Genomic DNA, 25,815 nt, shown 5'->3' with positions numbered 1-25,815 from the left:
CAAAAGTTGAAGCATGAATCCAAATTCTTGCAGAATATCCGCCGTGCCAATGGATGCATTGTTATGCATTGCAATAATTCGCAAGTATATGGAATTCACCAAAAATATCACCCATAACAGGATAAAATTCCCCGATATAACAAATAGTGAAATGATGGATTTCCTTCTCTTCTCCATCTCTGGGTCACTGGGACTCTCCCCACGGTTGTGGTCCCGGAGTCTCCTGCGGGCTCTGTTCGACACTAAGATGTGTCTGACGGTTAAAGCATTGAGCAGCAGAATCAGAACAAATGGAACAAATGGGGTCACAATATAATGAAGAGATTCAAATGCTCCCCATGTCCGTGAAAGCACTGCACTGTCTGTCACATAACAAAACCAGGGAATGTTAACAAGTGTATATTTACTTGTATACATAAAGTACCAGAAAGTGTTCTTCACACAGAACAGCACACTCACTGTTCCCAGAACCACAGCCGCCGTTTTCTCGGTGCAATATTTTGTTTTCAGCTTCTGGCAACAAATGGCTACAAATCGATCAAAGGTGAAAGTGACTGTGAACCAGACAGAACAGTCTGTAGCTGCGTAAAGCAGGACGGCGTGGATATTACACACTTTAAAATCCCACAGAAAAATGAATTGTGCAGCGGAAGCAATGGGAATCTGTCTTAGTATCACGTCAATGATAACGACCAGTAGATCGGCCGCTGCCATGGACACCAGGTAACGGGTGACACATTTGGAAAGACCGCACCTTCCTCGAGACAGGATCACAATCGTCACTAAGTTCACTGTAAGGAATGTTAAAAAAACGAAATTATACTTCAGGATCCAACAGAAGGGGAGTTCGTTCTGAAATTAAAAGCATTCGGTGACAGAGTCTAATTATTTCTGCTCGAGACAGGGTTTACATTAAAAGCAGTAACAAGTTGTGAAATGAATAACTGAACATGATGAAACTAAATACGATCAATAATACGATCTACAGCAAACAATAACAAAGAATAGAGAGAAACCATTTCCGCTGTTTGGGGATTCTAGGAGCAGGGGGCACATTCTAAAAATTAGAGCCAGACCTTTCAGGAGTGAGATGAGAAAACAATTCTACACTCAAAGGGTGGTAGAACTTTCAAACATTCTTCTGCAAACGCAATTCATGGTAGTTCAATTGCTAAATTTAAATCTGAGATCGATAGATTTTTGTCAACCAAAGGTATTAAGGGATATGGAGTTAGATCACAGATCAGCCATGATCTTATCAAATGGCGGAGCAGGCACGAGGGGCTGAATGGTCTCCTCCTGTTCCGATGTTCCTATGTTCTGATTAATGCCAATCGACTCTTGCCAGAAAGTGTACAGGTTTGGAAGTGAAATGAAAACAGGTTGCGCGGGGTTATCATGCCGACTGTGGACTCTGTCTCGGTTCACTCGGTGGGGATCCCAGAAGAGCTTTATACACATTAGATTTAGGTGCAAAAGATCATTGTTGACAGTAAAGGGGGAGAGAAAAGAGGGAGACAACATAGCAACAGGAGTAGGTTGTTTCGTCCTTCGACAATGGCTTCGGCCTTCCCAATATTTAGTCGGAGGACGTCGGACAAGCAGTGTGATAAATGAGGGACGGTGGAGGGGCCGAGGGACGTGTTGGTGAGGTGGAGCTGGGCCATTTAAGCGTACATCTGGAACCCGACGTTTTATGTTCGGATGATGTTGCCAAAGGGCAGGATGTAAATGAGAAATAGGAGGAGGCCAAGGATAGATCATTGGGGGACTCCAGAGTTTACGTTGCTGGAGTGGGAACAGAAGCCATTGCAGGTGATTCTCTGGCAGAGACTGGATAGTTAAGAATGGAACCAGGCGAGCGCAGTCCCACCAAGCTCGACGGTGGAGGAGAGGCATTGGAGGAGAAATGTGTGGCCAACCGTGTCAAAGGTTGCAGACAGTTAGATAAGGATGAGGAGGGATAGTTTACGACGGTCACAGTCACACAGGATGTCATTTGTGACTTTGATAAGGGCCATTTTAGTACTGTCGTTGAGGCAGTGTTGGGGGCGGGTGGTGGGGAGGGTGAGGGAGGAGGAGGGAAACATTATTGGAGGGATTCGATCATGGAATTGCAGAAAAGATGGGCACGGATTTGGCGACAAGTTCAAGGACTTTGGAGAGGAAAGGATTTCAGGGAGTTCCAGCGGATATTGGAACGTGAACATTGCCTCAGGATATGGAATAGGGGTGAGATAAACGATGCTGCGACCGCTGGAGGGAGTGAGGAAAAGCAGTGGGTCGGATGTTCAGGTCTTGGATCTGCGCTTGGACCAATGGAAGTGGAGGGAGAAGGAAGGAAATTCATTGAATGGAAATCAGCATCACAATTAATTGCATAAAAACCTTCGGTAATTGGTTTCACTCAGGGTCAGTTCGGCTCGAGTTGAGTGAGAAGGTGATGAGCACAAACCGCACTCCAGTACTGATGGAGCACTGCATTGTCAGAGGCGCCCTCCTTCCGGGCAGTTTGGTCTGAGATCCCCTTCGGTATCGATCATCAATTAGGTTTCCAATTGATGATCGAAATGAAATTTTGAGATTATATAAAGTCAGGCTCAGTGTCACTGAGAGACTCCCTGAACTGTATAAGGTCGGCATGGCTTTACATTGATATGTCACAGCAGTGAATGGTATTAAATTAGTTGAAAAAAGATTAATTGACCTTCATACTTGAAAACAAATTGCTCTTGTTATCCTGCCTAAACATGATAATCTAATGGGAAGATTTACGATGGTGGAAAGCCAGATCGTTGAGAGCAGCTGACAGGTATTGTCAAACGTTGCTGTGTATTTATGGGCTATCGGTCAGATTTTTACTGCTCCACAAATTGAACTGAACGCAGAATAAGGAATAAAAATAACTTCCTGAAAACACATTTCTGATCTAATGGAAATGCACAGTTCTGGCACCAGGCTGGAACAAAGAGTAATATTGCGTGTGTTCGAGAATCAGAGAACATTTAACACTCAAAGGTTGCTGCACAGAAAGCAGGAGTGAGGGCGCAGTATTCATTCATAGAATCACAGAATGATTACATTACGGAAGGAGGCCTTTCGGCCCATCGAGTCCGCGCTGGCTCTATGCAAGGGCAATCCAGCTTGTCACACTCCCTCGCCCTATCCCCGTAGCCCTCCATTTTTTTTTTCCTTTCAAGTTTTATCCAGTTCCCTTTTGAAGGCCATGATTGAATCAGCCTCCACCACCCACTTGGGCAGTGCATTTCAGATCCGAACCACTCGCCGTGTAAATAATTTTTTCCTCATGTAACCTTTGGTTCTTTTCCCAATCACCTTAAATCTATGCCCTCTGGTCCTTGACCCTTCCACCAATAGGAACATTTTCTCTCAATTCACTCTGTCTGGACCGTTCATGATTTTGAACACCTCGATCAAACCTCTTCCCAAACATCTCAGTTTCGAAGAGAACAATCCCAGCTTCTCCAGTCTATCCACGTAACGAAAGTCCCTCAGCCCTGGAATCATTCTAGCACATCTCTTCTGCACCCTCTCTAAGGGTTCACATCTTTCCTGAAGAAGCCAGAACTGAACACAATACTCCAGTTTTGGCCAAACTGGTGTTTTACAAAGGTTCATCATGACTTCCATACTTTTGTATTCTGTGCCTCTATTTATAAAGCCCACGATCCCATCTGCATTTTAACCACATTCTCAACCTGCGCTGCCACCTTCAACGATTTGTGCACATATACCCCCAGATCTCTCTGTTCCTGCACCACTTTTAGAGTTGTGCCCTCGAGTTTATAATGTCTCTCTTCATTCTTCCTACTGAAATGTATCACTTCACGTTTTAGTGTTAAATGTCATCTGCCACGTGTCCGCCCATCTCACCAGTCTGTTTATGTCCTCTTGAAGTTTATCACTACCCTCATCACTGTTTACTACCATTCCAAATTTTGTGTTATCAGCAAATTTGGAAATTGTGCCCTGTGCACCCAATTCCAAGTCATCAAGAAAAGCAGTGGTCCCAACACTGACCCCTGGGGAACACCACTGTACACCTTCCGCCAGTCCAAAAAACAACCGTTCACCACAACTCGCTGTACCCTGACCCATAGCCAATTCTGTATCCATATTGCTACTGTCCCCTTCATTCCATAGGCCGCAATCTTGATGATAAACCTACAGTTCCACACTTTATCAAACGCCTTTTGAAAATCCATATACACCACATCAACTGCATTGCCCTCATCTACCCTATCTGTTGCATCATCAAAAAACTCTATCAGGTTTGCCTTTAACAAATCCGGGCTGGCTTTCCCAAATCAATCGTCCCTTGTCAAGTGATTGTTAATTCTGTCCCGGATTATTGTTTCGAAAAGTTTCCCCACCACTGAGGTTAAACTGACTGGCCTGTAGTTGCTGGATTCATCTTTCCACCCTTTTTTAAACAAGGGTGTAACATTTGCAATTCTCCAGTCCTCTGGCACCACACCCGTATCTAAGGATGTTTGGAAGCTAATTGCCTGTACCTCTGCAATTTCCAACCTCAGCAACGGAGGAAGCATCCCATCCCGACCGGGTGACTCACCTACTTTAAGGACAGCCAACCTTTTTCATACCTCCTCTTTATCAATTTTTCGTTCCTCCAGTATCTCAACTATATCTTCCTTTACTGAGACTCTGGCAGCATCTATTTTCCTTGGTAAATACAAATGCAAAGTTCTCATTTAGTACCTCAGCCATCCCCTCTTCCTCCATGAGTAGATCTCCTTTATTGTCCCGAATCGGCCCCATTCATCTTCTTTCTATCCTTTTACTGTTTACATGTTTACTGTTGGCCGCCAGCATATTCTCACACTCTCTCTTTGCCCCTCTTATTTCCTTTTTCGCTTCCCCTTTGAACTTTCCTTATTCTGTCTGGTTCTCACTTGTGTTATCCTGACATCTGTCATACGCCATTTTTTCTGCTTCATCTTACTCACTATCTCTTTTGTCATCCAGGGAGCTCTGGCTTTACTTGCCCTCCCTTTCCCCTCATGGGAATGTGCCGAGAATGGACCTAAAACATATCTTCCTTAAAGGCTGCCCACTGTTCAATTACAGTTTTGCCTGCCAATCTTTGATTCCAATTTACCCGGGACAGATCTGTTCTCACCTCATTTAAATTGGCCCTCCTCCAATTGAGTATTTTTACTTTAGTGTGGTCCGGTTCAATTTTCATAGCTATTCTAAACCTGATGATACTATTACCGCTGCTCCGTAAATGCTCCCCCACTGAAACTTGCTCCACTTGACCCACCTCATGACCTGGAAGCAAATCCAGCAATAACTTCTTCCTCATTGGACCGGAAACGTACTCAAGAAATTTATCCTGAACACATTTCAAAAATTCCTCCCCCTCTGTGCCCCTTATATTATTTTTGTTATCCCAGTTTAAATTAGGATAGTTGAAATCCCCCGTTATCACTGCTCTATAGCTTTTGCACCTCTCTGTAATTTCCATGCAAATTTGCTCCTCCATGTCCTTCCCACTAGTTGGTGGTCTCAACAATAACCCCAGTAGTTTAATGACACCACTTTAATAATGAACTCTAACTAAATAGATTCAACTGAGACCAGTGAAGAGACGATTGTGTAACTGACCATCAAGATAACCACACAAGTGTTACACAGAATACAATGAACAGCTGGGAATTGTGATTTAAGTCACAAGAACAGTAACAATCAATAATAGTTCACAGAATTCCGACCTGGACAGAAGAATTGAAATTACTGTTGGTGATAATGTGCAAAACCCATAATGCTTTTGTTGTCTCCCTGCTTTCACAGAGGAGTTCGCCCATTTCATATCAGTGTGTGGGAATCTGGGTTAAAATATCCAACAGCGGCAGATCTTTTGGATGTGCTGAGCTTTTGTGGCCCGACATCACAAACAACAATCCTGAACCAAAATTACTTACCGTGAACGCCAGTGACCTGAGACTGTGGCAGGAAACGGGAAACGCAGAGCAAAACCAATATAGTTAAACATGGTTCATGGAGTGAAGAGCTGGACTTGCTGGGAACACTAATGGCAGCGATGACGGGGTAGTAAATCCTTTGTACATCCCAGATTGCCCATAGAACCCGAAGATATATTATTATATCCCGAGACATGATTCAACTTTTGGTGAGAAAGAATAAATTTCTCGGTACTCGAGGTAATGCTCCCACTGAGACAACGAAATGAGGAATTCAAAGGAGAACTGTATTTATTTTAGAGTAAAAACCCCAGAGGGACGAACATGTTTCCCGGGGGTTGACATTAATTACAGTCGTGAAACAAACAGATCATGTTTATCATTTCATTCCAACACTTCGATCACTACAAAAATCCATTGAAAGAGTATGGATTATGTCTGTAGAAAACGTGAACCCCGCAGTCTGAGAGCAGGGACATGAAGTGAGAGCGGATTCATTTACAGAGTGTGGATTATGTCTGCATCATTAGACAATCCTGCAATTTCATAGATTTTGTCCCCTTTTCCTTTATAATTCGATATTTTGAACTGTCTCATTGAACGAATCAATTTTAACTGGATTTCTTATTGAAAAGAATAAGAGCAGCTGGTTGCTACGTCGTGCTGTATAAAGTTAAATATAGTGTCACAAAAACAACAGGCTGCTCTGCACGCACACAAACACACACACCTTCCATTCTTGTATATTATACACACTATTCTAACTATAAATATAACTGTAGATATATAGACAGGCATAGAGGCAAATAAACAGATATATAGCAGCACACTATGTCTCTATGTCCATATATAGTTATAGTTATAGTTAAAATAGTTGTGGAAAAGGACAAGGAAAAATGAAATGTGAAAATACAAAACTGGAGGAGGGCAAATTTCACTGAGTTAAAAAGGGATCTCGCCCAGGTGGATTTGAATAAAAAAAATGGAATGCAGATCAGTAATTGAACAATGGGAGGAGCTGGTTCGGGTACAGAGTGGACACATTCCCACGAGGGTGAAAAGGAAGAGCATCCAAAGCGAGAACTTTTAAGAACATAAGAACATTAGAAATAGGAACAGGTGTAGTCCGTCCGGCCCCTCGAGCCTGCTCCACCATTCTATCAGATCATGGCTGATCTTCCGCCTCAATGCCATTTTCCTGCACTATCCCCATATCCCTTGATGCCTTTAATATCTGGAAATCTGTTCATCTCTGTTTTGAATGTACTCATTGACTGAGACTCCATAGACCTCTGGGGTAGAGAATTCCAAAGGTTCACCACCCACTGAGTGAAGAAATTTCTCCTCATCTCAGTCCTAAATGGCATACCCCGCATCCTGAGACTGTGACCCCTCGTTCTGGACCCCCAGCCAGCGGCAACATCCTCCCTGCATCGACCCTGTCAGAATTTTGTATATTTCAATGAGCTCAACTCTCATTCTTCTAAACTCTAGAGAATACAGGCCTCGTCTACTCAATCTCTCCTCATACGACAATCCCTCCATCCCAGGTATCAGTCTGGTGAACCGACGTTGCACTCCCTCAACGGCAAGTATTTAATTTCTTAGGTAAGGAGACCAAAATGTACACAATACTCCAGGTGTGGTCTCACCAAGGCCCTATATAATTGCAGTAAGACATCTTTATTCGAGTTCTCAAATTCTCTTGTAATAAAGGCCAACAGACCTATTAGGCCTTCCTAATTGATCGCTGCACCTGCATGTTAACTTTCAGTGACTCATGTACTCGGACACCCAGGTCTCTTTGAACATCCTGTTTCCTGGATGACTAAAGAAATACAGATTAACATGAAAGAGAATAAGGAGGCTTATGGCAAATGTAAGGTTCATAATATAATAGGCAACCAGGCTGAATACGGGAAGGACAGAGGGGATCTAAAAATAGGAATAAAGGGGCCAAGAGAGAGTATGAGAATAGATTAGCGGTTAACATAACAGGGAATCCAAAAGTCGTTTGTAAACATACAAAGAGTAAAAGTGTAGTCAGATCGATCAGGGACAAAAAAGACGATCTTTTGGTGAAGGCAGGGGGCATGGCAGAGGTATTAAATGATTACTTCGCATCCGTCGTCACTGGAGAAGAGGGTGCTTCTGTTGCAGCAATAAAGGAGGAGGTCGCAGTGATATTGGATAGGATACAAATAGATAAAGAGGAGATACTTAAACGATTGGCGGTACTCAAAGTAGAAAAACTACCCGGTCCAGATGGGATACACCCTCGGTTTCTGAGGGATGTAAGGGTGGAAATTGCGGAAGATCTGGCCATAATCATCCTGAGATATGGGGGTGGTGCCAGAGGACTGGAGGATTGCAAATGTTACACCTTTGTTCAAAAAAAGGGGAGAGGGATAAACCCGGAAATTACAGGCCAGTCTGTTGTGCTTTCTATGATTTCAGTGAGCCCGAAGGTCGATGGTTCGACTCAATAATCCGGGACAAATTTTGGTACAGAGAGCTTTCAGTGAAGGCTTGATAGAGGAGTTCAAACTCCTGAAGGATTTTGTAGAGTAAATAAGGAGAAATTGTTTCCAGTGGCAGAAGGGTCGATAACCAGAGGACACAGATAGAAGGTGATCAACAAAAGGAACCAGAAGCGAAATAAGGAAACATTTTTTTTATGCAGCGAGTTGCAATGATCTGGAATTCACTGCCTGAAAGAGCGGTGGAAGCAGATACATTAATAACTTTCAAAAAGTAATTGGATAAATACTTCAAAGAAAAAAATCCAAGGCTGTGGGGAAAGAGCAGAGGAGATGGACTAATTGGGTAGCTTGTTCAAAGAGCCCGCACAGGCACGATCGACCGAATGGCCTACGCCTATTCTGCACCTACTATAACGCTAAAATAACATGATATTATAGAAAGGATATGGATGCACTGGAAAAGGTGCCTTTTTCTTGAATTGCTGCATGGTGAAGATACTTCCATCATGCTGTGAAGTGGAGAGTGATGATTAAGGCGCGGTGATTATCTGTCCAAGTCAGGATGGTGTATGACATGGAGGGAACTTTGAGGTGATTCACCTTCTGCCCTTCACATTCTGGGTGGTGGAGGCCGCGAGTTTGGGCGGTGCTGTTGAAGAAGCCTTGGCGAGTTGTTGGAGTGCATCCTGTAGATAGTCCACTTTGTACGGCTGGTGGAGGGAGTGGATGTTTATATTGTATAAACACTGCTCTATTTATATTGTATGAACACTGATCTATTTATATTGTATCAACACTGCTCCATTTATATTGTATAAACATTGTTCTATTTTATTTTACAAACACTATTCTGTCTATATTTTACCAACACTGCTGTATTTATATTGTACAAACACTGCTCTATATATATTGTACAAACACTGCTCTATTTCTCTTGTATAAACACTGCTGTATACATATTGTATAAACACTGCCATATTTATATTGTACAAACACTGATCGATTTATAGTGTTAAAACACTGCTGTATTTTTATGTACAAACACTGCTCTACTTTTATTGTAAAACACAGCTCTATTTATATTGAACAAACACTGATCTATTTATATTGTACAAACACTGCTGTATTCAAATAAGATAAACACTGCTCTATTTATATTGTAGAAACACAGCTCTATTTATAATGTACAAACATTGCTCTATTTACAGTGGACAAACACAGCTCTATTTATATTGTCCAAACACTGCTCTATTTATATTGTACAAACACAGCTCTATTTATTTTGTATCAACACTGCTCTACTTCAATTGTACAAACTGCTCTATTTATATTGAACAAACACTGCTCAATTTATATTGTACAAACACTGACCTTTTTATATTGTAAAACACTGCACTATTTATTTTGTATTAACACTACACTACTGATACTGTACACACCATGATCTATTTTTATTGTACAAACACTGCTCTATTTTATTGCAAAACACAGCCCTATTTATAATGTGCAAACACTGCTCTTTTCATATTGTATAAACAATGCTCTATTAATTTTGTGTAAACACTGATCTGCTTACATTGTACAAGCACTGCTCTAATTATTTTATGCAAACACTGCTCAACTTAAGTTTTACAAACACCGCTCTAGTTATTTTGTACAAACACTGCTCAATTTATATCGTGCAAACCCTTATTTTAAAAGGGTAGTCGGCAGAAGGCTGGAAATTAAAGACCAGTTCGCCTAACATCTGTGGTGGGTAAAATTTTGGAGTCCATTATTAAGGAGACAGTAGCGGAATATTTGGATAAACATAATTTAATAGGACAAAGTCAGCATGGCTTTATGAAGGGGAAGTCATGTCTGACAAATTTGCTTGAGTTCTTTGAGGACATAACGTACATGATGGATAAAGGGGAACCAGTGGACGTAGTGTATTTAGACTTCCAGAAGCATTCGACAAGGTGCCACATAAAAGATTATTGCTCAAGATAAAGAATCACTGGATTGGGGGTAATATTCTGGCATGGGTGGAGGATTGGTTATCTAACAGGAAGCAGAGAGTTGGGATAAATGGTTCATTCTCGGACTGGCAACCAGTAGCCAGTGGTGTTCCGCAGGGGTCGGTGCTGGGTCCCCAACTCTTCACAAACTATATGAACGATTTGGAGGAGGGGACCGAGTGTAACGTATCAACGTTTGCAGATGATACAAAGATGAGAGGGAAAGTGGAGAGTGAGGAGGAGATAAAAAACCTACAAGGGGATAGAGACAGGCTGGGTGAGTGGGCGGAGATTTGGCAGATGCAATACAAAGTTGGAAAATGTGAGGTTATGCACTTTGGCAGGAAAAATCAGAGAGCAAGTTATTATCTTATTGCCGAGAAACTGGAAAGTACTGCAGTACAAAGGGATCTGGGGGTCCTAGTGCAAGAAAATCCAAATGTTAGTATGCAGGTGCAACAGGTGAGCATGAAGGCCAACGGAATGGTGGCTTTTATTTCTAGGGGGATAGAATATAAAAACAGGGAGGTATTGCTGCAGTGATATAAGTTATTGGTGAGACCGCACCTGGAATACTGCATACAGTTTTGTTGTTCATACTTAAGAAAAGATATACTTGCTATCGAGGCAGTACAAAGAAGGTTCACTCGGGTAATCCCGGGGATGAGGTGGTGGACATATGAGGAGAGGTTGAGTAGATTGGGACTCTACTCATTGGAGTTCAGAAGCATGAGAGGCGATTTTATTCAAACATATAAGATTGTGAAGGGGCTTGATCGGGTGGAAACTCGAACTAGGGGGCATAATCTTAGAATAAGGGGCTGCTCTTTCAAAACTGAGATGAGGAGAAACTTCTTCACTCAGGGGGTAGTGGGTCTGTGGAATTTGCTGCCCCAGGAAGCTGTGGAAGCTACATCATTAAATAAATTTAAAACAGAAATAGAAAGTTTCCTATAAGTAATGGGAATTAGGTGTTACGGGGAGCAGGCAGGAAATTAGACATGAATTTAGATTTGAGGTTAGGATCAGATCAGCCATGATCTTAATGAATGGCGGAGCAGGCTCGAGGGGCCGATTGGCCTGCTCCTGCTCCGATTTCTTATGTTCTTATGTAAACACTGCCCTATTTATACTATGCAATCTCTGCTCTTTTTTTATTTGTATGAACACTGCTCCACTAATATTGTACAAACACTGCTCGATTTATAGTGTACAAACACTGCTCTATTTAAAGTGTACAAACAGTGCTCTATTTATATTGTGCAAACTCTGCTCTGTTTATGTTGTACAAAATGGTCTATTTTTTGTATAAACACTAGTCTACTTATATTGTGCAAACACTGTTCTATTTATATTTTACAAACAATGCACTATTTTTATTGTACAACCAATGCACTGTTTATATTGGAAAAACACTGCTTTGTCTATTTTGTGTAAACACTGCTCTACTTATATTGTACAAACACTGCTCAATTTATATTCTACTAACACTGCTCTATTTAATTTGTATAAACACTGCTCTATTTATATTGTACAAACACTTCTCTATTGATATATTACAAACACTGCTTTATTTTTTTGTACAAACACTACGCTAATTTTTTGGATAAACACTGCTCTATTTATATTGTACAAACACTGCTCTATTTATTTTGTGTAAATACTGCTCTACGTATATTGTACAAACACTGCTCTATTTATATAGTAGAAACACTGCACAATTAATATTTTACAATCACTGCTCCATATAATTTGTCCAAACACTGCTCTATTTATATTGTACCAGCACTGCTCTAATTATATTTTACAAACACTGCTCTATTTACATTTCTCAAACACTGCCCTATTTATATTGTATAAACACTGATCTAAGTGTTTTGCCTGAACACTGACCGACTTATTATGCACAAGCACTGCTTGAATTGTATTGAACAAACAATGCTCTATTTATTTTTATGAACACTATGACGTTTTTGTTCAAACGCTGCAGTATTTATATTTCTGCATACAATGCATATTTATATTGTTCAAACACTTCCCTATTTATATTGTGCAAACACTGCTCTATTTTTGTTGCACAAACACTGCTCGATTTATTTTATATAAACCCTGCTGTACCTAAATTGTACAGCAATTCTCCATTTATAATGTATAAATATTTATTTTGTATCAAGACTGCTCTATTTATATTGTGTAGACACTGCTCCATTTATAATGTACAAACACTGCTCTATTTTATTGTCCAAATACTGGTCTATTTTATTGTACAAACACTGCTCTATTTATGTTGTACAAACACTGCTCTACTGATATTGTACAAACACTGCTCTACTTATATTGAACAAACACAGCTTTATTCATATTGTATAAACACTGCTCTATTTATAATGTACAAACGCTGCTCTATTTATATTGTACAATCATTGGTCAATTCATATTGTACAAACACTGCTCTATATATATTGTACAAATACTGCTCCATTTACATTGTACAAACACTGCTCTGTTTATATTGTACAAACACTGCTCTACTTATATTGTACAAACACTGTTCTATTCAAATTGTACAAACATTGGCCTATTTATATTGTAGACACACATCGCGGTTATTATTGTATAAACTCTGCTCGATATATTTTATCTGAACACTGATATACTTGTGTTGTGCAAGCACTGCTCTATTCATTTCGTACAAACGCTGCCGAATTTATATTGTACAAACACAGCTCTATTTATATTGCAGAAACAATGCTCTATTTTTATTGTATTAACACTGCTATATTTATATTGTACAAACACTGCTCTATTAATTTTGTGTAAATACTGCTCTATGTATATTGTACAAACACTGCCCTATTTATATTGTAGAAACACTGCTCAATTTATATTGTACAATCACTGCTCAATTTACATTATACAAATACTGCTCCATTTAATTTCTACAAATACTGCTCTATTTATATTGTACAAACACTGCTCTATTTATATTGTACAAACATTGTTCTATTTACATTGTATCAACAATGTTCTACTTATAATGTATAAACGCCGCTCCATTTATGTTGTTTAAACACCGCTCCATTTAAATTGTACAAACATTGCTATTTCTATTTTGTGTAAACACTGCTCTATTTATATTGTACAAACACTGCTCTATTTATATTGTATAAACACTGATCTATTTATATTGTATAAAGACTGCTCTATATATATTGTATGAACACCGTTCTATTCATATTGCATAAACACAGCTCAATTTATATTGCACAAGCACTGCTCTATTTATATTGTGCAAGCAGGCTCAATTTACATTATACAAGCACTCCTCTGTTTATATTGTTCAAACACTGCTCTGTTTATATTGTATAAACACTGCCCTATTTATATTGTATGTAAAACATAAATAGAGCCGTGTTTGTATCGTATAAATCGAGCAGTGTTTATACAATATAAATAGAGCAGCGTTTGTACAAAATAAAGAGAGCAGTGTTCGTCCAATATAAATAGAGCAGTGTTTAATGAACATAAATTGAGCAGTGTTTATACAATGTAAATAAATCAGTGTTTGTACCATATAAATAGAGCAGTGTTTGTCCAATATAAATAGAGCAATGTTTGTACAATATAAATAGAGCAGTGTTTGTACAATTTGAATAGAGCAGTGTTTGTATAATATAAATAGACAAATGTTTGTACAATATAAACAGAGCAGTGTTTGTACAATATGAATGGAGCAGTGTTTGCACAATATCAATTGAGCAGTATTTACAAAATATAAAAAGAGCAGTGTTTGTACAATATGAATAGAGCAGTATTTAAATGCCTGTAGATCCTATCTCTCAGAACACCCTCCAACAACTTACCCACAACAGATGTCAGGCTCACCGGCCTGTAGTTCCCAGGCTTTTTCCTGCCGCCCTTCTTAAACAAATGCACAACATTTGCTACCCTCCAATCTTCAGGCACCACACCTGTAGTTGTCGATGATTGAAATATCTCTGCTAGGGGACCCGCAATTTCCTCCCTCACATCCCATAACGTCCTGGGATACATTTCATCACGTCCCGGAGATTTATCTACCTTGATGCGCGTTAAGACTTCCAGCACCTCCCGCTCTGTAATATGTACACTCCTCAAGACATCACTATTTATTTCCCCAAGTTCCCTAACATCCATGCCTTTCTCAACCGTAAATACCGATGTGAAATATTCATTTAGGATCTCACCCATCTCTTGTGGTTCCGCACATAGATGGCCTTGTTGATCCTTAAGTGGCCCTACTCTCTCCCTAGTTACTCATTTGCCCTTTATGTATTTGTAGAAGCTCTTTGGATTCTCCTTTGCCTTATCTGCCAAAGCAATGTCATGTCCCCTTTTTTCCCTCCTGATTTCTCTCTTAACTCGACTCCGGCGATCTCTGTACTCTTCAAGGGATCCACTTGATCCCAGCTGCCTATGCATGTCATTTGCCTCCTTCTTCTTTTTGACTAGGGCCTCAATCTCCCGAGTCATCCAAGTTTTCCCACTTCTACCTGCCTTGCCCTTCACTTTGTAAGGAATGTGCTTACCCTGAACCCTGGTTAACACACACTTTTGAAAGCCTCCCACTTACCAGACGTCCCTTTGCCTGCCAACAGACTCTCCCAATCAACTTCTGAAAGTTCCTGTCTAATACCATCAAAATTGGCCTTTCCCCAATTCAGAATTTTAACTTTTGGGCCAGACCTAGCATTCTACATAGCTATCTTAAAACTAATGGAATTATGATCACTGGTCCCAAAGTGATCCCTCACTAACACTTCTGTCACCTGCCCTTCCTTATTTCCCAAGAGAAGGTCAAGTTTTGCCCCCTCTCTCGTCGGGCCATCCACGTACTGAATGAGAAATTCCTCCTGAATACACTCAACAAATTTCTCCCCGAATACTTTGGCTGTCCCAGTCAATGTTGGGAAAGTTAAAGTCTCCTATTATTACCACCCTATTTTTCTTGCAGATGTCTGGAATCTCCTTCGATATTTGCTCCTCAATTTCCCGTTGACTATTTGGGGGTCTGCAGTACAATCCCATCAAAGTGATCTCTCCCTTCTTATTTTTCAGTTCTACCCAAATAGACTCAGTGGGCGAACTCTCGGATATATCACCTCTCACTACTGCTGCGGTGTTCTCCCCAATCAAGAACGCAACTCCCCCTCCTCTCATACCTCCTGCTCTATCTTTCCTATAGCATCTGTACCCTGGAACATTGAGCTGCCAGTCCTGCCCCTCCCATTGCCATGTTTCAGTAATAGCTATAACATCCCAGTCCCATGTACCCATCCATGCCCTGAGTTCATCTGCCTTGCCCATCAGACTTATTGCATTGAAATAAATGCAGTTTAATCTGGACTTCCCTTGGTCTTTGCCCTGCTTTCTCAGACAATCTGTCCAGTCATGTTTTGTACACTCTCCCTTTCTGCCTTTTGTTTCTGTCACCACTTTACTTCCCACTGACTTCCTGCATCGGTTCCCATCCCCCTGCCACATTAGTTTAAACCCTCCCCAACAGCACTAGCAAACACTCCCCCGAGGACATTGGTTCCAGTCCTGCCCAGATGCAGACCGTCCAATTTGTACTGGTCCCACCTCGCCCAGAACCGGTTCCAATGGCCCAGGAATTTGAATCCGTCCCTCTTGCACCATCTCTCAAGCCACGTATTCATCCTAGCTATCGTTTCATTCCGACTCTGACTAGCCCGTGGCACTGGTAGCAACTCTGAGATTACTACCTTTGAGGTCCTACTTTTTAGTTTAACTCCTAACTCCCTAAATTCATCTTGTAGGACCTCATCCCGTTTTTTACCTATATCGTTGGTACCTATATGCACCACGGCAACTGGCTGTTCACCCTCCCCCTCCAGAATGTCCTGCAGCCGCTCCGAGACATCCCTGACCCTTGCACCAGGGAGGCAACATACCATCCTGGAGTCTCGGTTGCGTCCGCAGAAACGCCTGTCTATTCCCCTTACAATCGAGTCCCCTATCACTATCGATCTGCCACTCTTTCTCCTGCCCTCCTGTGCAGCAGAGCCAGCCACGGTGCCATGAACCTGGCCGCTGTCACCTTCCCCTGATGAGCCATCTCCCCCAACAGTATCCAAAACGGTATACCTGTTTTGGAGGGAGATGACCGCAGTGGACCCATGCACTGCCTTCCTACTCTTCCTTTTTCTGTTGGTCACCCATTCACTATCCACGACGTCCTCAGCATCGCGGATGCCCCAAAGTGAGTCCATTCGCAGCTCCAGAGCCGTCAAGCGGTCAAACAGTAGCTGCAGCTGGACACACTTCCCGCAGGTGAAGGAACCAGGGACACAGGAAGGATCCCTGAATTCCCACATCCCACAAGAGGAACATGACACGGGTCTGGGATCTCCTGCCATGACTTAACCCTTAAGTTAGCTGAACAACAACTACCATGTCAAGAAATAAAAGGAAAGAAAAACTACTTCCCAGTCACCAGCCAATCACTTACCTGTTGGCTGTGAATTCGTGCCTCCAGCAGCTGCAGTCGCTCGATCCTCCGCCTCGTCAACTTGTTTGCCCTCCTCACAGTGCCTCCCTTTTTTTTGGCTGGAGGACGAGGGACGGAGGGAGGGAAACACAAGTGTAGTGTTTCGGGTTTAACTGCTCCTCGACACCAGTTCTTCTGCTGCCCATTGTTCAGTGGAGGTGGCTGAGCCGACTTCTCCCAGAATGCCCCTCTGTCTCCTGTGCTGGATGCTTTTCCTCCTGGTCGTCACTGAAGGCCTTCACAGAACGACTGGTATCTTTATATTGTACAAACTTTGCTCAATTTTTCTTGTACAAACACTGCTATAATGATATTGAACAAACACTGCTCCATTTATATTGTGGGAACACTGCTCTATTTATGTGGTACAAACACTGCTCTGTTTATATTGTATAAACACTGCTCGATTGATATTGTATAAACACTGCTCTATTTATATTGCAGAAGCACTGATCTGTTTATATTGTGCAAACGTTGCTCAGTTTATATTGTACTAACACTGCTCAATTTGTATTCTACAAACACTGCTTCATTTATTTTGTACAAACTTTGCTCAATTTATCTTGTATAAGCATTGCTCTGTTTATATTGTGGAAACACTGGTCTATTCATATTGTACAAACATTCCTTTATTTTTTTGCATAAACACTGCTCTAATTATATTGTACAAACTTTGCTCTATTTATATTCTACAAACACTGCTCTATTAATATTGTACAAACATTGCTCTAGTTATATTGTAACAACATTGCGCTATTTATATTGTACAAACACTGCTCTATTTACATTGTAGAAACACTGCTCTATTTATATTGTAAAACCATTGCTCTATTTATATTGTACAAACACTGATCCATTTATGTTGTACAAAAACTGCTCTATTTATATTGTACAAAAACTGCTCTATTTATATTGTACAAACATTTCTCTATTTATATTGTACAAACACTGATTGAATTGGGAAGTGCTCCCAGATGAAAGGCTTTAAAGACAGGGTTTTGGGATTTAAAAGAAGAGCTGCCATTGGGAGCAGAATAATAAAGCAGACTTGATTGGTGAACTGAACTTGCCTTTCTCCTCGGATTGCAATCTTCTCCAAATTGCACCTTCAACTCCTGCAGTGTCCCTCGGGAGAAGCCAACGCTGATCTCCAAATGTAACCATTGCACTGTGTTGTCGTCACCGATAGGGGCAGCATTGCTCCCTCAATTGAACTGATGGAATCCACACAGTGCAACAAACATGGATCCCAGCAGTCAATCAATGATCACGAGCATGGTTCCAGTCAACGAGACATCGGCATCTTTCTCTGTGGCATTTTATGGACACAATTCGTTTAGGTGGAGCGCATTCAACATAAGAACAAATAAAACACAAGCAGATGTTCTATTTTCCAATGGGAAGGTTTGATAATGTTCTTGTTTTATTAACGTTTTCAAAATGTTAGTCAACTTTTGAGTGCAATATCTGTGCAACTGTTCATTTTATAACAAGTTGCTTGCCTAAAGTATAAAATAAAGCAAACAGCTTTAAACTAACACTGGATTAATATGTGTTTCAGGGAATACTTTACAAATTCTGTTTGGATTCCAGACAACAGGTGGACGGTTTTCATTTCATCTCGTCATTGACATTAATTTAAGAATTATAGTATAAGGATATTTCACCATTGCCTTCAACTCCTCCCTGAATTTAGTCTGAGTGACTGCATAAATATATGTGTTTGTGCAAGAACACAAAAGTTGAAGCATGAATCCAATTTCTTGTAGAATATCCGCCGTGCCAATGGATGCATTGTTATGCATTGCAATAATTCGCAAGTATATGGAATTCACCAAAAATATCACCCATAACAGGATAAAATTCCCCGATATAACAAACAGTAAAATGATGGATTTCCTTCTCTTCTCCATCTCTGGGTCACTGGGACTCTCCCCACTGTTGTCGTCCCGGAGTCTCCTGCGGACTCTGTTCGACACTAAGATGTGTCTGACGGTTAAAGCATTGAGCAGCAGAATCAGAACAAATGGAACAAATGGGGTCACAACATAATGAAGAGATTCAAATGCTCCCCAAGTCCGTGAAAGCACTGCACTGTCTGTTACATAACAAAACCAGGGAATGTTAACAAGTGTATATTTACTTGTCTACATAAAGTACCAGAAAGTGTTCTTCACACAGAACAGCACACTCACTGTTCCCAGAACCACAGCCGCCGTTTTCTCGGTGCAATATTTTGTTTTCAGCTTCTGGCAACAAATGGCGACAAATCGATCAAAGGTGAAAGTGACTGTAAACCAGACAGAACAGTCTGTAGCTGCGTAAAGCAGGACGGCGTGGATATTGCACACTTTAAAATCCCACAGAAAAAGGAATTGTGCAGCGTAAGCAATGGGAATCTGTCTTAGTATCACGTCAATGATAACGACCAAGAGATCGGCCGCTGCCATGGACACCAGGTAACGGGTGACACATTTGGAAAGACCGCACCTTCCTCGAGACAGGATCACAATCGTCACTAAGTTCACTGTAAGGAATGTTAAAAATACGAAATTATACTTCAGGCTCTAACAGAAGGGGAGTTCGTTTGAAGAAATTAGAAGCATCCGGTTACAGAGTCTCATTATTTCTGCTCGAGACAGGGTTTACATTAAAAGCAGTAACAAGTTGTGAAATGAATAACTGAACATGATGAAACTAAATACGATCAATAACAGGATCTACAGCAAACAATAACAAAGAACAGAGAGAAACTATTTCCGCTGGTTGGGGATTCTAGGAGTAGGGGGCACATTCTAAAAATTAGAGCCAGACCTTTCAGGAGTGAGATGAGAAAACAATTCTACACTCAAAGGATGGTAGAACTTTCCAACTTTCTTCTGCAAACGCAATTAATGGTAGTTCAATTGCTAAATTTAAATCTGAGATCGATAGACTTTTGTCAACCAAAGGTATTAAGGGATATGGAGTTAGATCAGAGATCAGCCATGATCTTATCAAATGGCGGAGCAGGCACGAGGGGCTGAATGGCCTACTCCTGTTCCCATGTTCCTATGTTCTGATTAATGCCAATCGACTCTTGCCAGAAAGTTTACAGGTTTGGAAGTGAAATGAAAACAGGTTGCGCGGGGTTATCATGCCTACTATGGACTCTGTCTCGGTTCACTCAGTGGGGATCCCAGAAGAGGTTTATACACATTAGATTTAGGTACAAAAGATCAGTGTTGACAGTAAATGGGGAGAGAAAAGAGGGAGACAACAGAGCAACAGGAGTAGGTTGTTTCGTCCTTCGAAAATGGCTTCGGCCTTCCCAATATTTAGTCGGAGGACGTCGGACAAGCAGTGTGATAAATGAGGGACGGTGGAGGGGCCGAGGGACGTGGTGGTGAGGTGGAGCTGGGCGATTTAAGCGTACATGTGGAACCCGACGTTTTATGTTCGGATGATGTTGCCAAAGGGCAGGATGTAGATGAGAAATAGGAGGGGGCCAAGGATAGATCATTGGGGGACTCCAGAGTTTACGTTGCTGGAGTGGAAACAGAAGCCATTGCAAGTGATTCTCTGGCAGAGACTGGATAGTTAAGAATGGAACCAGGCGAGCGCAGTCCCACCAAGCTCGACGGTGGAGGAGAGGCATTGGAGGAGAAATGTGTGGCCAACCGTGTCAAAGGTTGCAGACAGTGAGATAAGGATGAGGAGGGATAGTTTACGACGGTCACATTCACACAGGATGTCATTTGTGACTTTGATAAGGGCCATTTTACTACTGTAGTTGAGGCGGTGGTGGGGTTGGGTGGTGGGGAGGGTGAGGGAGGAGGAGGGAAACATTATTGGAGGGATTCGATCATGGAATTGCAGAAAAGATGGGCACGGATTTGGCGACAAGTTCAAGGACTTTGGAGAGGAAAGGATTTCAGGGAGTTCCAGCGGATATTGGAACGTGAACATCGCCTCAGGATATGGAATAGGGGTGAGATAAACGATACTGCGACCCCGAGAGGGAGTGAGGAAAAGCAGTGGGTCGGATGTTGAGGTCTTGGATCTGCGCTTGGACCAATGGAAGTGGAGGGAGAAGGAAGGAAATTCATTAAATGGAATTCAGCATCACAATTAATTGCATAAAAACATTCGGTAATTGGTTTCACTCAGGGTCAGTTCGGCTCGAGTTGAGTCAGAAGGTGATGAGTCCAAACCGCACTCCAGTACTGATGGAGCACTGCATTGTCAGAGGCGCCCTCCTTCCGGGCAGTTTGGTCTGAGATCCCCTCAGGTTACGATCACCAATTAGGTTTCCAGTTGATGATCGAAATGAAATGGGAGATTATATAAAGTCAGGCTAAGTGTCACTGAGAGACTCCCTGAACTGTATAAGGTCGGCATGGCTTTACATTGATATGTCACAGCAGTGAATGGTATTAAATTTGTTGAAAAAAGATTAATTGACCTTCATACTTGAAAGCAAATTGCTCTTGTTATCCTGCTTAAACATGATAATCTAATGGGAAGATTTACGATGGTGGAAAGCCAGTTAGTTGAGTGCAGCTGACAGGTATTGTCAAACGTTGCTGTGTATTTATGGGCTATCGGTCAGATTTTTACTGCTCCACAAATTGAACTGAACGCAGAATAAGGAATAAAAATAACTTCCTGAAAACACATTTCTGATCTAATGGAAATGCACTGTTCTGGCACCAGGCTGGAACAAAGAGTAATATTGCGTGTGTTAGAGAATCAGAGAACATTTAACACTCAAAGGTTGCTGCACAGAAAGCAGGAGTGAGGGAGCAGTATTCATTCATAGAATCACAGAATGATTACATTACGGAAGGAGGCCTTTCGGCCCATCGAGTCCGCGCTGGCTCCATGCAAGGGCAATCCGACTTGTCACACTCCCCCGCCCTCTCCCCGCAGCCCCACATTTTTTTTTCCTTTCAAGATTTATCCAGTTCCCTTTTGAAGGCCATGATTGAATCAGCCTCCAACACCCACTCGGGCAGTGCATTTCAGATCCGAACCACTCACCTTTGGTTCTTTTCCCAATCACCTTAAATCTATGCCCTCTGGTCCTTGACCCTTCCGCCAATGGGAACAGTTTCTCTCTATTCACTCTGTCTGGACGGTTCATGATTTTGAACACCTCGATCAAATCTCTTCCCAAACATCTCAGTTTCGAAGAGAACAATCCCAGCTTCTCCAGTCTATCCACGTAACTAAAGTCCCTCATCCCTGCAATCATTCTAGTACATCTCTTCTGCACCCTCTCTAAGGGTTCACATCTTTCCTGAAGAACCCAGAACAGTACACAATACTCCAGTTGTGGCCGAACTGGTGTTTTACAAAGGTTCATCATGACTTCCATACTTTTGTATTCTGTGCCTCTATTTATAAAGCCCACGATCCCATCTGCATTTAAACCACATTCTCAACCTGCGCTGCCATCTTCAACGATTTGTGCACATATATCCCCAGATCTCTCTGTTCGTGCACCCCTTTTAGAGTTGTGCCCTCAAGTTTATATTGTCCCTCTTCATTCTTCCTACTGAAATGTATCACTTCACGTTTTTGTGTAAAATGTCATCTGCCACGTGTCCGCCCATGTCACCAGCCTGTTTATGTCCTCTTGAAGTCTATCACTATCCTCATCACTGTTTACTCCCATTCCAAATTTTGTGTCATCAGCAAATTTGGAAATTGTGCCCTGTTCACCCAAGTCCAAGTCATCAAGAAAAGCAGTGGTCCCAACACTGACCCCTGTGGAACACCACTGTACACCTTCCGCCAGTCCGAAAAACAACCTTTCACCACAACTCGCTGCACCCTGACCCTTAGCCAATTCTGTATCCATATTGCTACTGTCCCCTTCATTCCATGGGCCGCAATCTTGATGATAAACCTACAGTTCCACACTTTGTGAAACGCCTTTTGAAAATCCATATGCACCACATCAACTGCATTGCCCTCATCTACCCTATCTGTTACATCATCAAAAAACTCTCAGGTTTGCCTTGAACAAATCCGGGCTGGCTTTCCTTAATCAATCCACCCTTGTCAAGTGACTGTTAATTCTGTCCCGGATTATTGTTTCGAAAAGTTTCCCCACCACTGAGGTTAAACTGACTGGCCGGTAGTTGCTGGATTCATCTTTCCACCCTTTTTAAACAAGGGTGTAACATTTGTAATTCTCCAGTCCTCTGGCACCACCCCCGTATCTAAGGATGTTTGGAAGATAATTGCATGTACCCCTGCAATTTCCAACCTCAGCAACGGAGGATGCATCCCATCCCGACCGGGTGACTCACCTACTTTAAGGACAGCCAACCTTTTTCATACCTCCTCTTTATCGATTTTTAGTTCCTCCAGTATCTCAACTATATCTTCCTTCACTGAGACTCTGGCAGCATCTATTTTCCTTGGTAAATACAAATGCAAAGTACTCATTTAGTACCTCAGCCATCCCCTCTGCCTCCATGAGTAGATCTCCTTTATGGTCCCGAATCGGCCCCATCCATCTTCTTACTACCCTTTTACTGTTTACATGTTTACTGTTGGCCGCCAGTCTATTCTCACACTCTCTCTTTGCCCCTCTTTTTTACTTTTTCGCTTCCCCTTTGAAGTTTCCTAATTCTGCCTGGTTCTCACTTGTGTTATCCTGACATCTGTCATACGCCCTTTTTTCCGATTCATCTCACTCACTATCTCTTTTGTCATCCAGCGAGCTCTGGCTTTCCTCGCCCTCCATTTCCCCCTCATGGGAATGTGCCTAGACTGTACCTGAAACATCTCTTCCTTGAAGGCTGCCCACTGTTCAATTACAGTTTTGCCTGCCAATCTTTGATTCCAATTTACCCGGGCCAGATCTGTTCTCACCTCATTTAAATTGGCCCTCCTCCAATTGAGTATTTTTACTTTAGAGTGGTCCGTTTCCTTTTCCATAGCTGTTCTAAACCTTATGATACTATGACCGCTTCTCCGTAAATGCTCCCCCACTGAAACTTGCTCCACTTGACCCACCTCATTATCTGGAACCAAATCCAGCAATACCTTCTTCCTCATTGGGCCGGAAACGTTCTCAAGAAAGTTATCCTGAACACATTTCAAAAATTCCTCACCCTCTGTGCCCCTTATATTATTTTTGTTATCCCAGTCTAAATTAGGATTGTTGAAATCCCCCGTCATCACTGCTCTATAGCTTTTGCACCTCTCTGTAATTTCCATGCAAATTTGCTCCTCCATGTCCTTCCCACTAGTTGGTGGTCTCAACAATATCCCCAGTAGTTTAATGGCACATCTTTTATTAATGAACTCTAACCAAATAGATTCAACTGAGACCAGTGAATAGACGAATGTGCAACGAACACATCAAGGCAAACACGTTACAAAATCACACAAGTGATACACAGAATACAATGAACAGTTGGGAATTGTGATTTAAGTCACAAGAACAGTAACAATCAAACATGGTTTCGAGAATTACGACCTGGACAGAAGAATTGAAATTACTGTTGGTGATAATGTGGAAAACCCATAATGCTTTTCTTGTCTCCCTGCTTTAACAGAGGAGTTCGCCCATTTCATATCAGTGTGTGGGAATCTGGGTTAAAATATCCAACAGCGGCAGATCTTTTGGATGTGCTGCGCTTTTGTGGTCCGACATCACAAACAACAATACTGAACCAAAATTACTTACCGTGAACTCCAGTGACCTGAGACTGTGGCAGTAAACGGGAAACACAGTTAAACATGTTTCACGGAGTTAATAGCTGGACTTACTGGGAACACTAATGGCAGCGATGACGGGGTAGTAAATCCTTTGTACATCCGAGATTGCCCAGAGCACCCGAAGATATATCATTGAATCCCGAGACATGATTCAACTTTTGGTGAGAAAGAATTAATATCTCCGTACTCGAGGCAATGCTCCCACTGAGACAACGAAATAAGGAATTCAAAGGAGAACTGTATTTATTTCAGAGTAAAAACCCCAGAGAGACGAAGATGTTTCCCGGGGGTTGACATTAATTACAGTCGTGAAACAAACAGATCATGTTTATCATTTCATTGCAACACTTCGATCACTACATAAATCCGTTGAAAGAGTGCGGATTATGTCTGGAGAAAACGTGAACCCCGCAGTCTGAGAGCAGGGACATGAAGTGTGAGCGGATTCATTTACAGAGTGTGGATTATGTCTGCAACATTAGACAATCCTGCAATTTCATAGATTTTGTCCCCTTTTCCTTTATAATTGGATATGTGAACTGTCTCATTGAACTAATCAGTTTTAGCTGGATTTCTTATTGAAAAGAATAAGAGCAGCTAGTTGCTAAGTAGTGCTGTATGAAGTTAAATATAGTGTTACAAAGAAACAGGCTGCTCTGCACGCACACAAACACAGACATCTTCCAATCTAGTATATTATATGTACTATTCTAACCATAAATATAACAACAAATATATAGACCGGCATTGAGGCAAAGAAACAGATATGTCATAGCAAATTATGTCTCCATGTTTATCAATATATCTGTAGTTATAGTTAAAATAGTTGTGGAAAAGGACAAGGAAAAATCAAATGTGAAAATACTAAACTGGAGGAGGGCAGATTTCACTGAGTTAAAAAGGGATCTCGCCCTGGTGGATTTGAATCAAAAATTGGAATGCAGATCTGCAGTTGAACAAGAGGAGGAGTTGGTTCAGGTGCAGAGTGGACAGATTCCAAAGAGGGAGAAACGAAAGGGCATCCAAAGCTCGAGCTTTTAAGAACATAAGAACATTAGAAATAGGAGCAGGAGTAGGCCATCCCGCCCCTCGAGCCT

Source organism: Heptranchias perlo, unplaced genomic scaffold, assembly GCF_035084215.1.
Source record: "Heptranchias perlo isolate sHepPer1 unplaced genomic scaffold, sHepPer1.hap1 HAP1_SCAFFOLD_74, whole genome shotgun sequence".
Lineage (NCBI taxonomy): Eukaryota > Metazoa > Chordata > Chondrichthyes > Hexanchiformes > Hexanchidae > Heptranchias > Heptranchias perlo.
The sequence above is the reverse complement of the archived record's forward strand: the minus strand, read 5'-3'. Positions refer to the sequence as shown.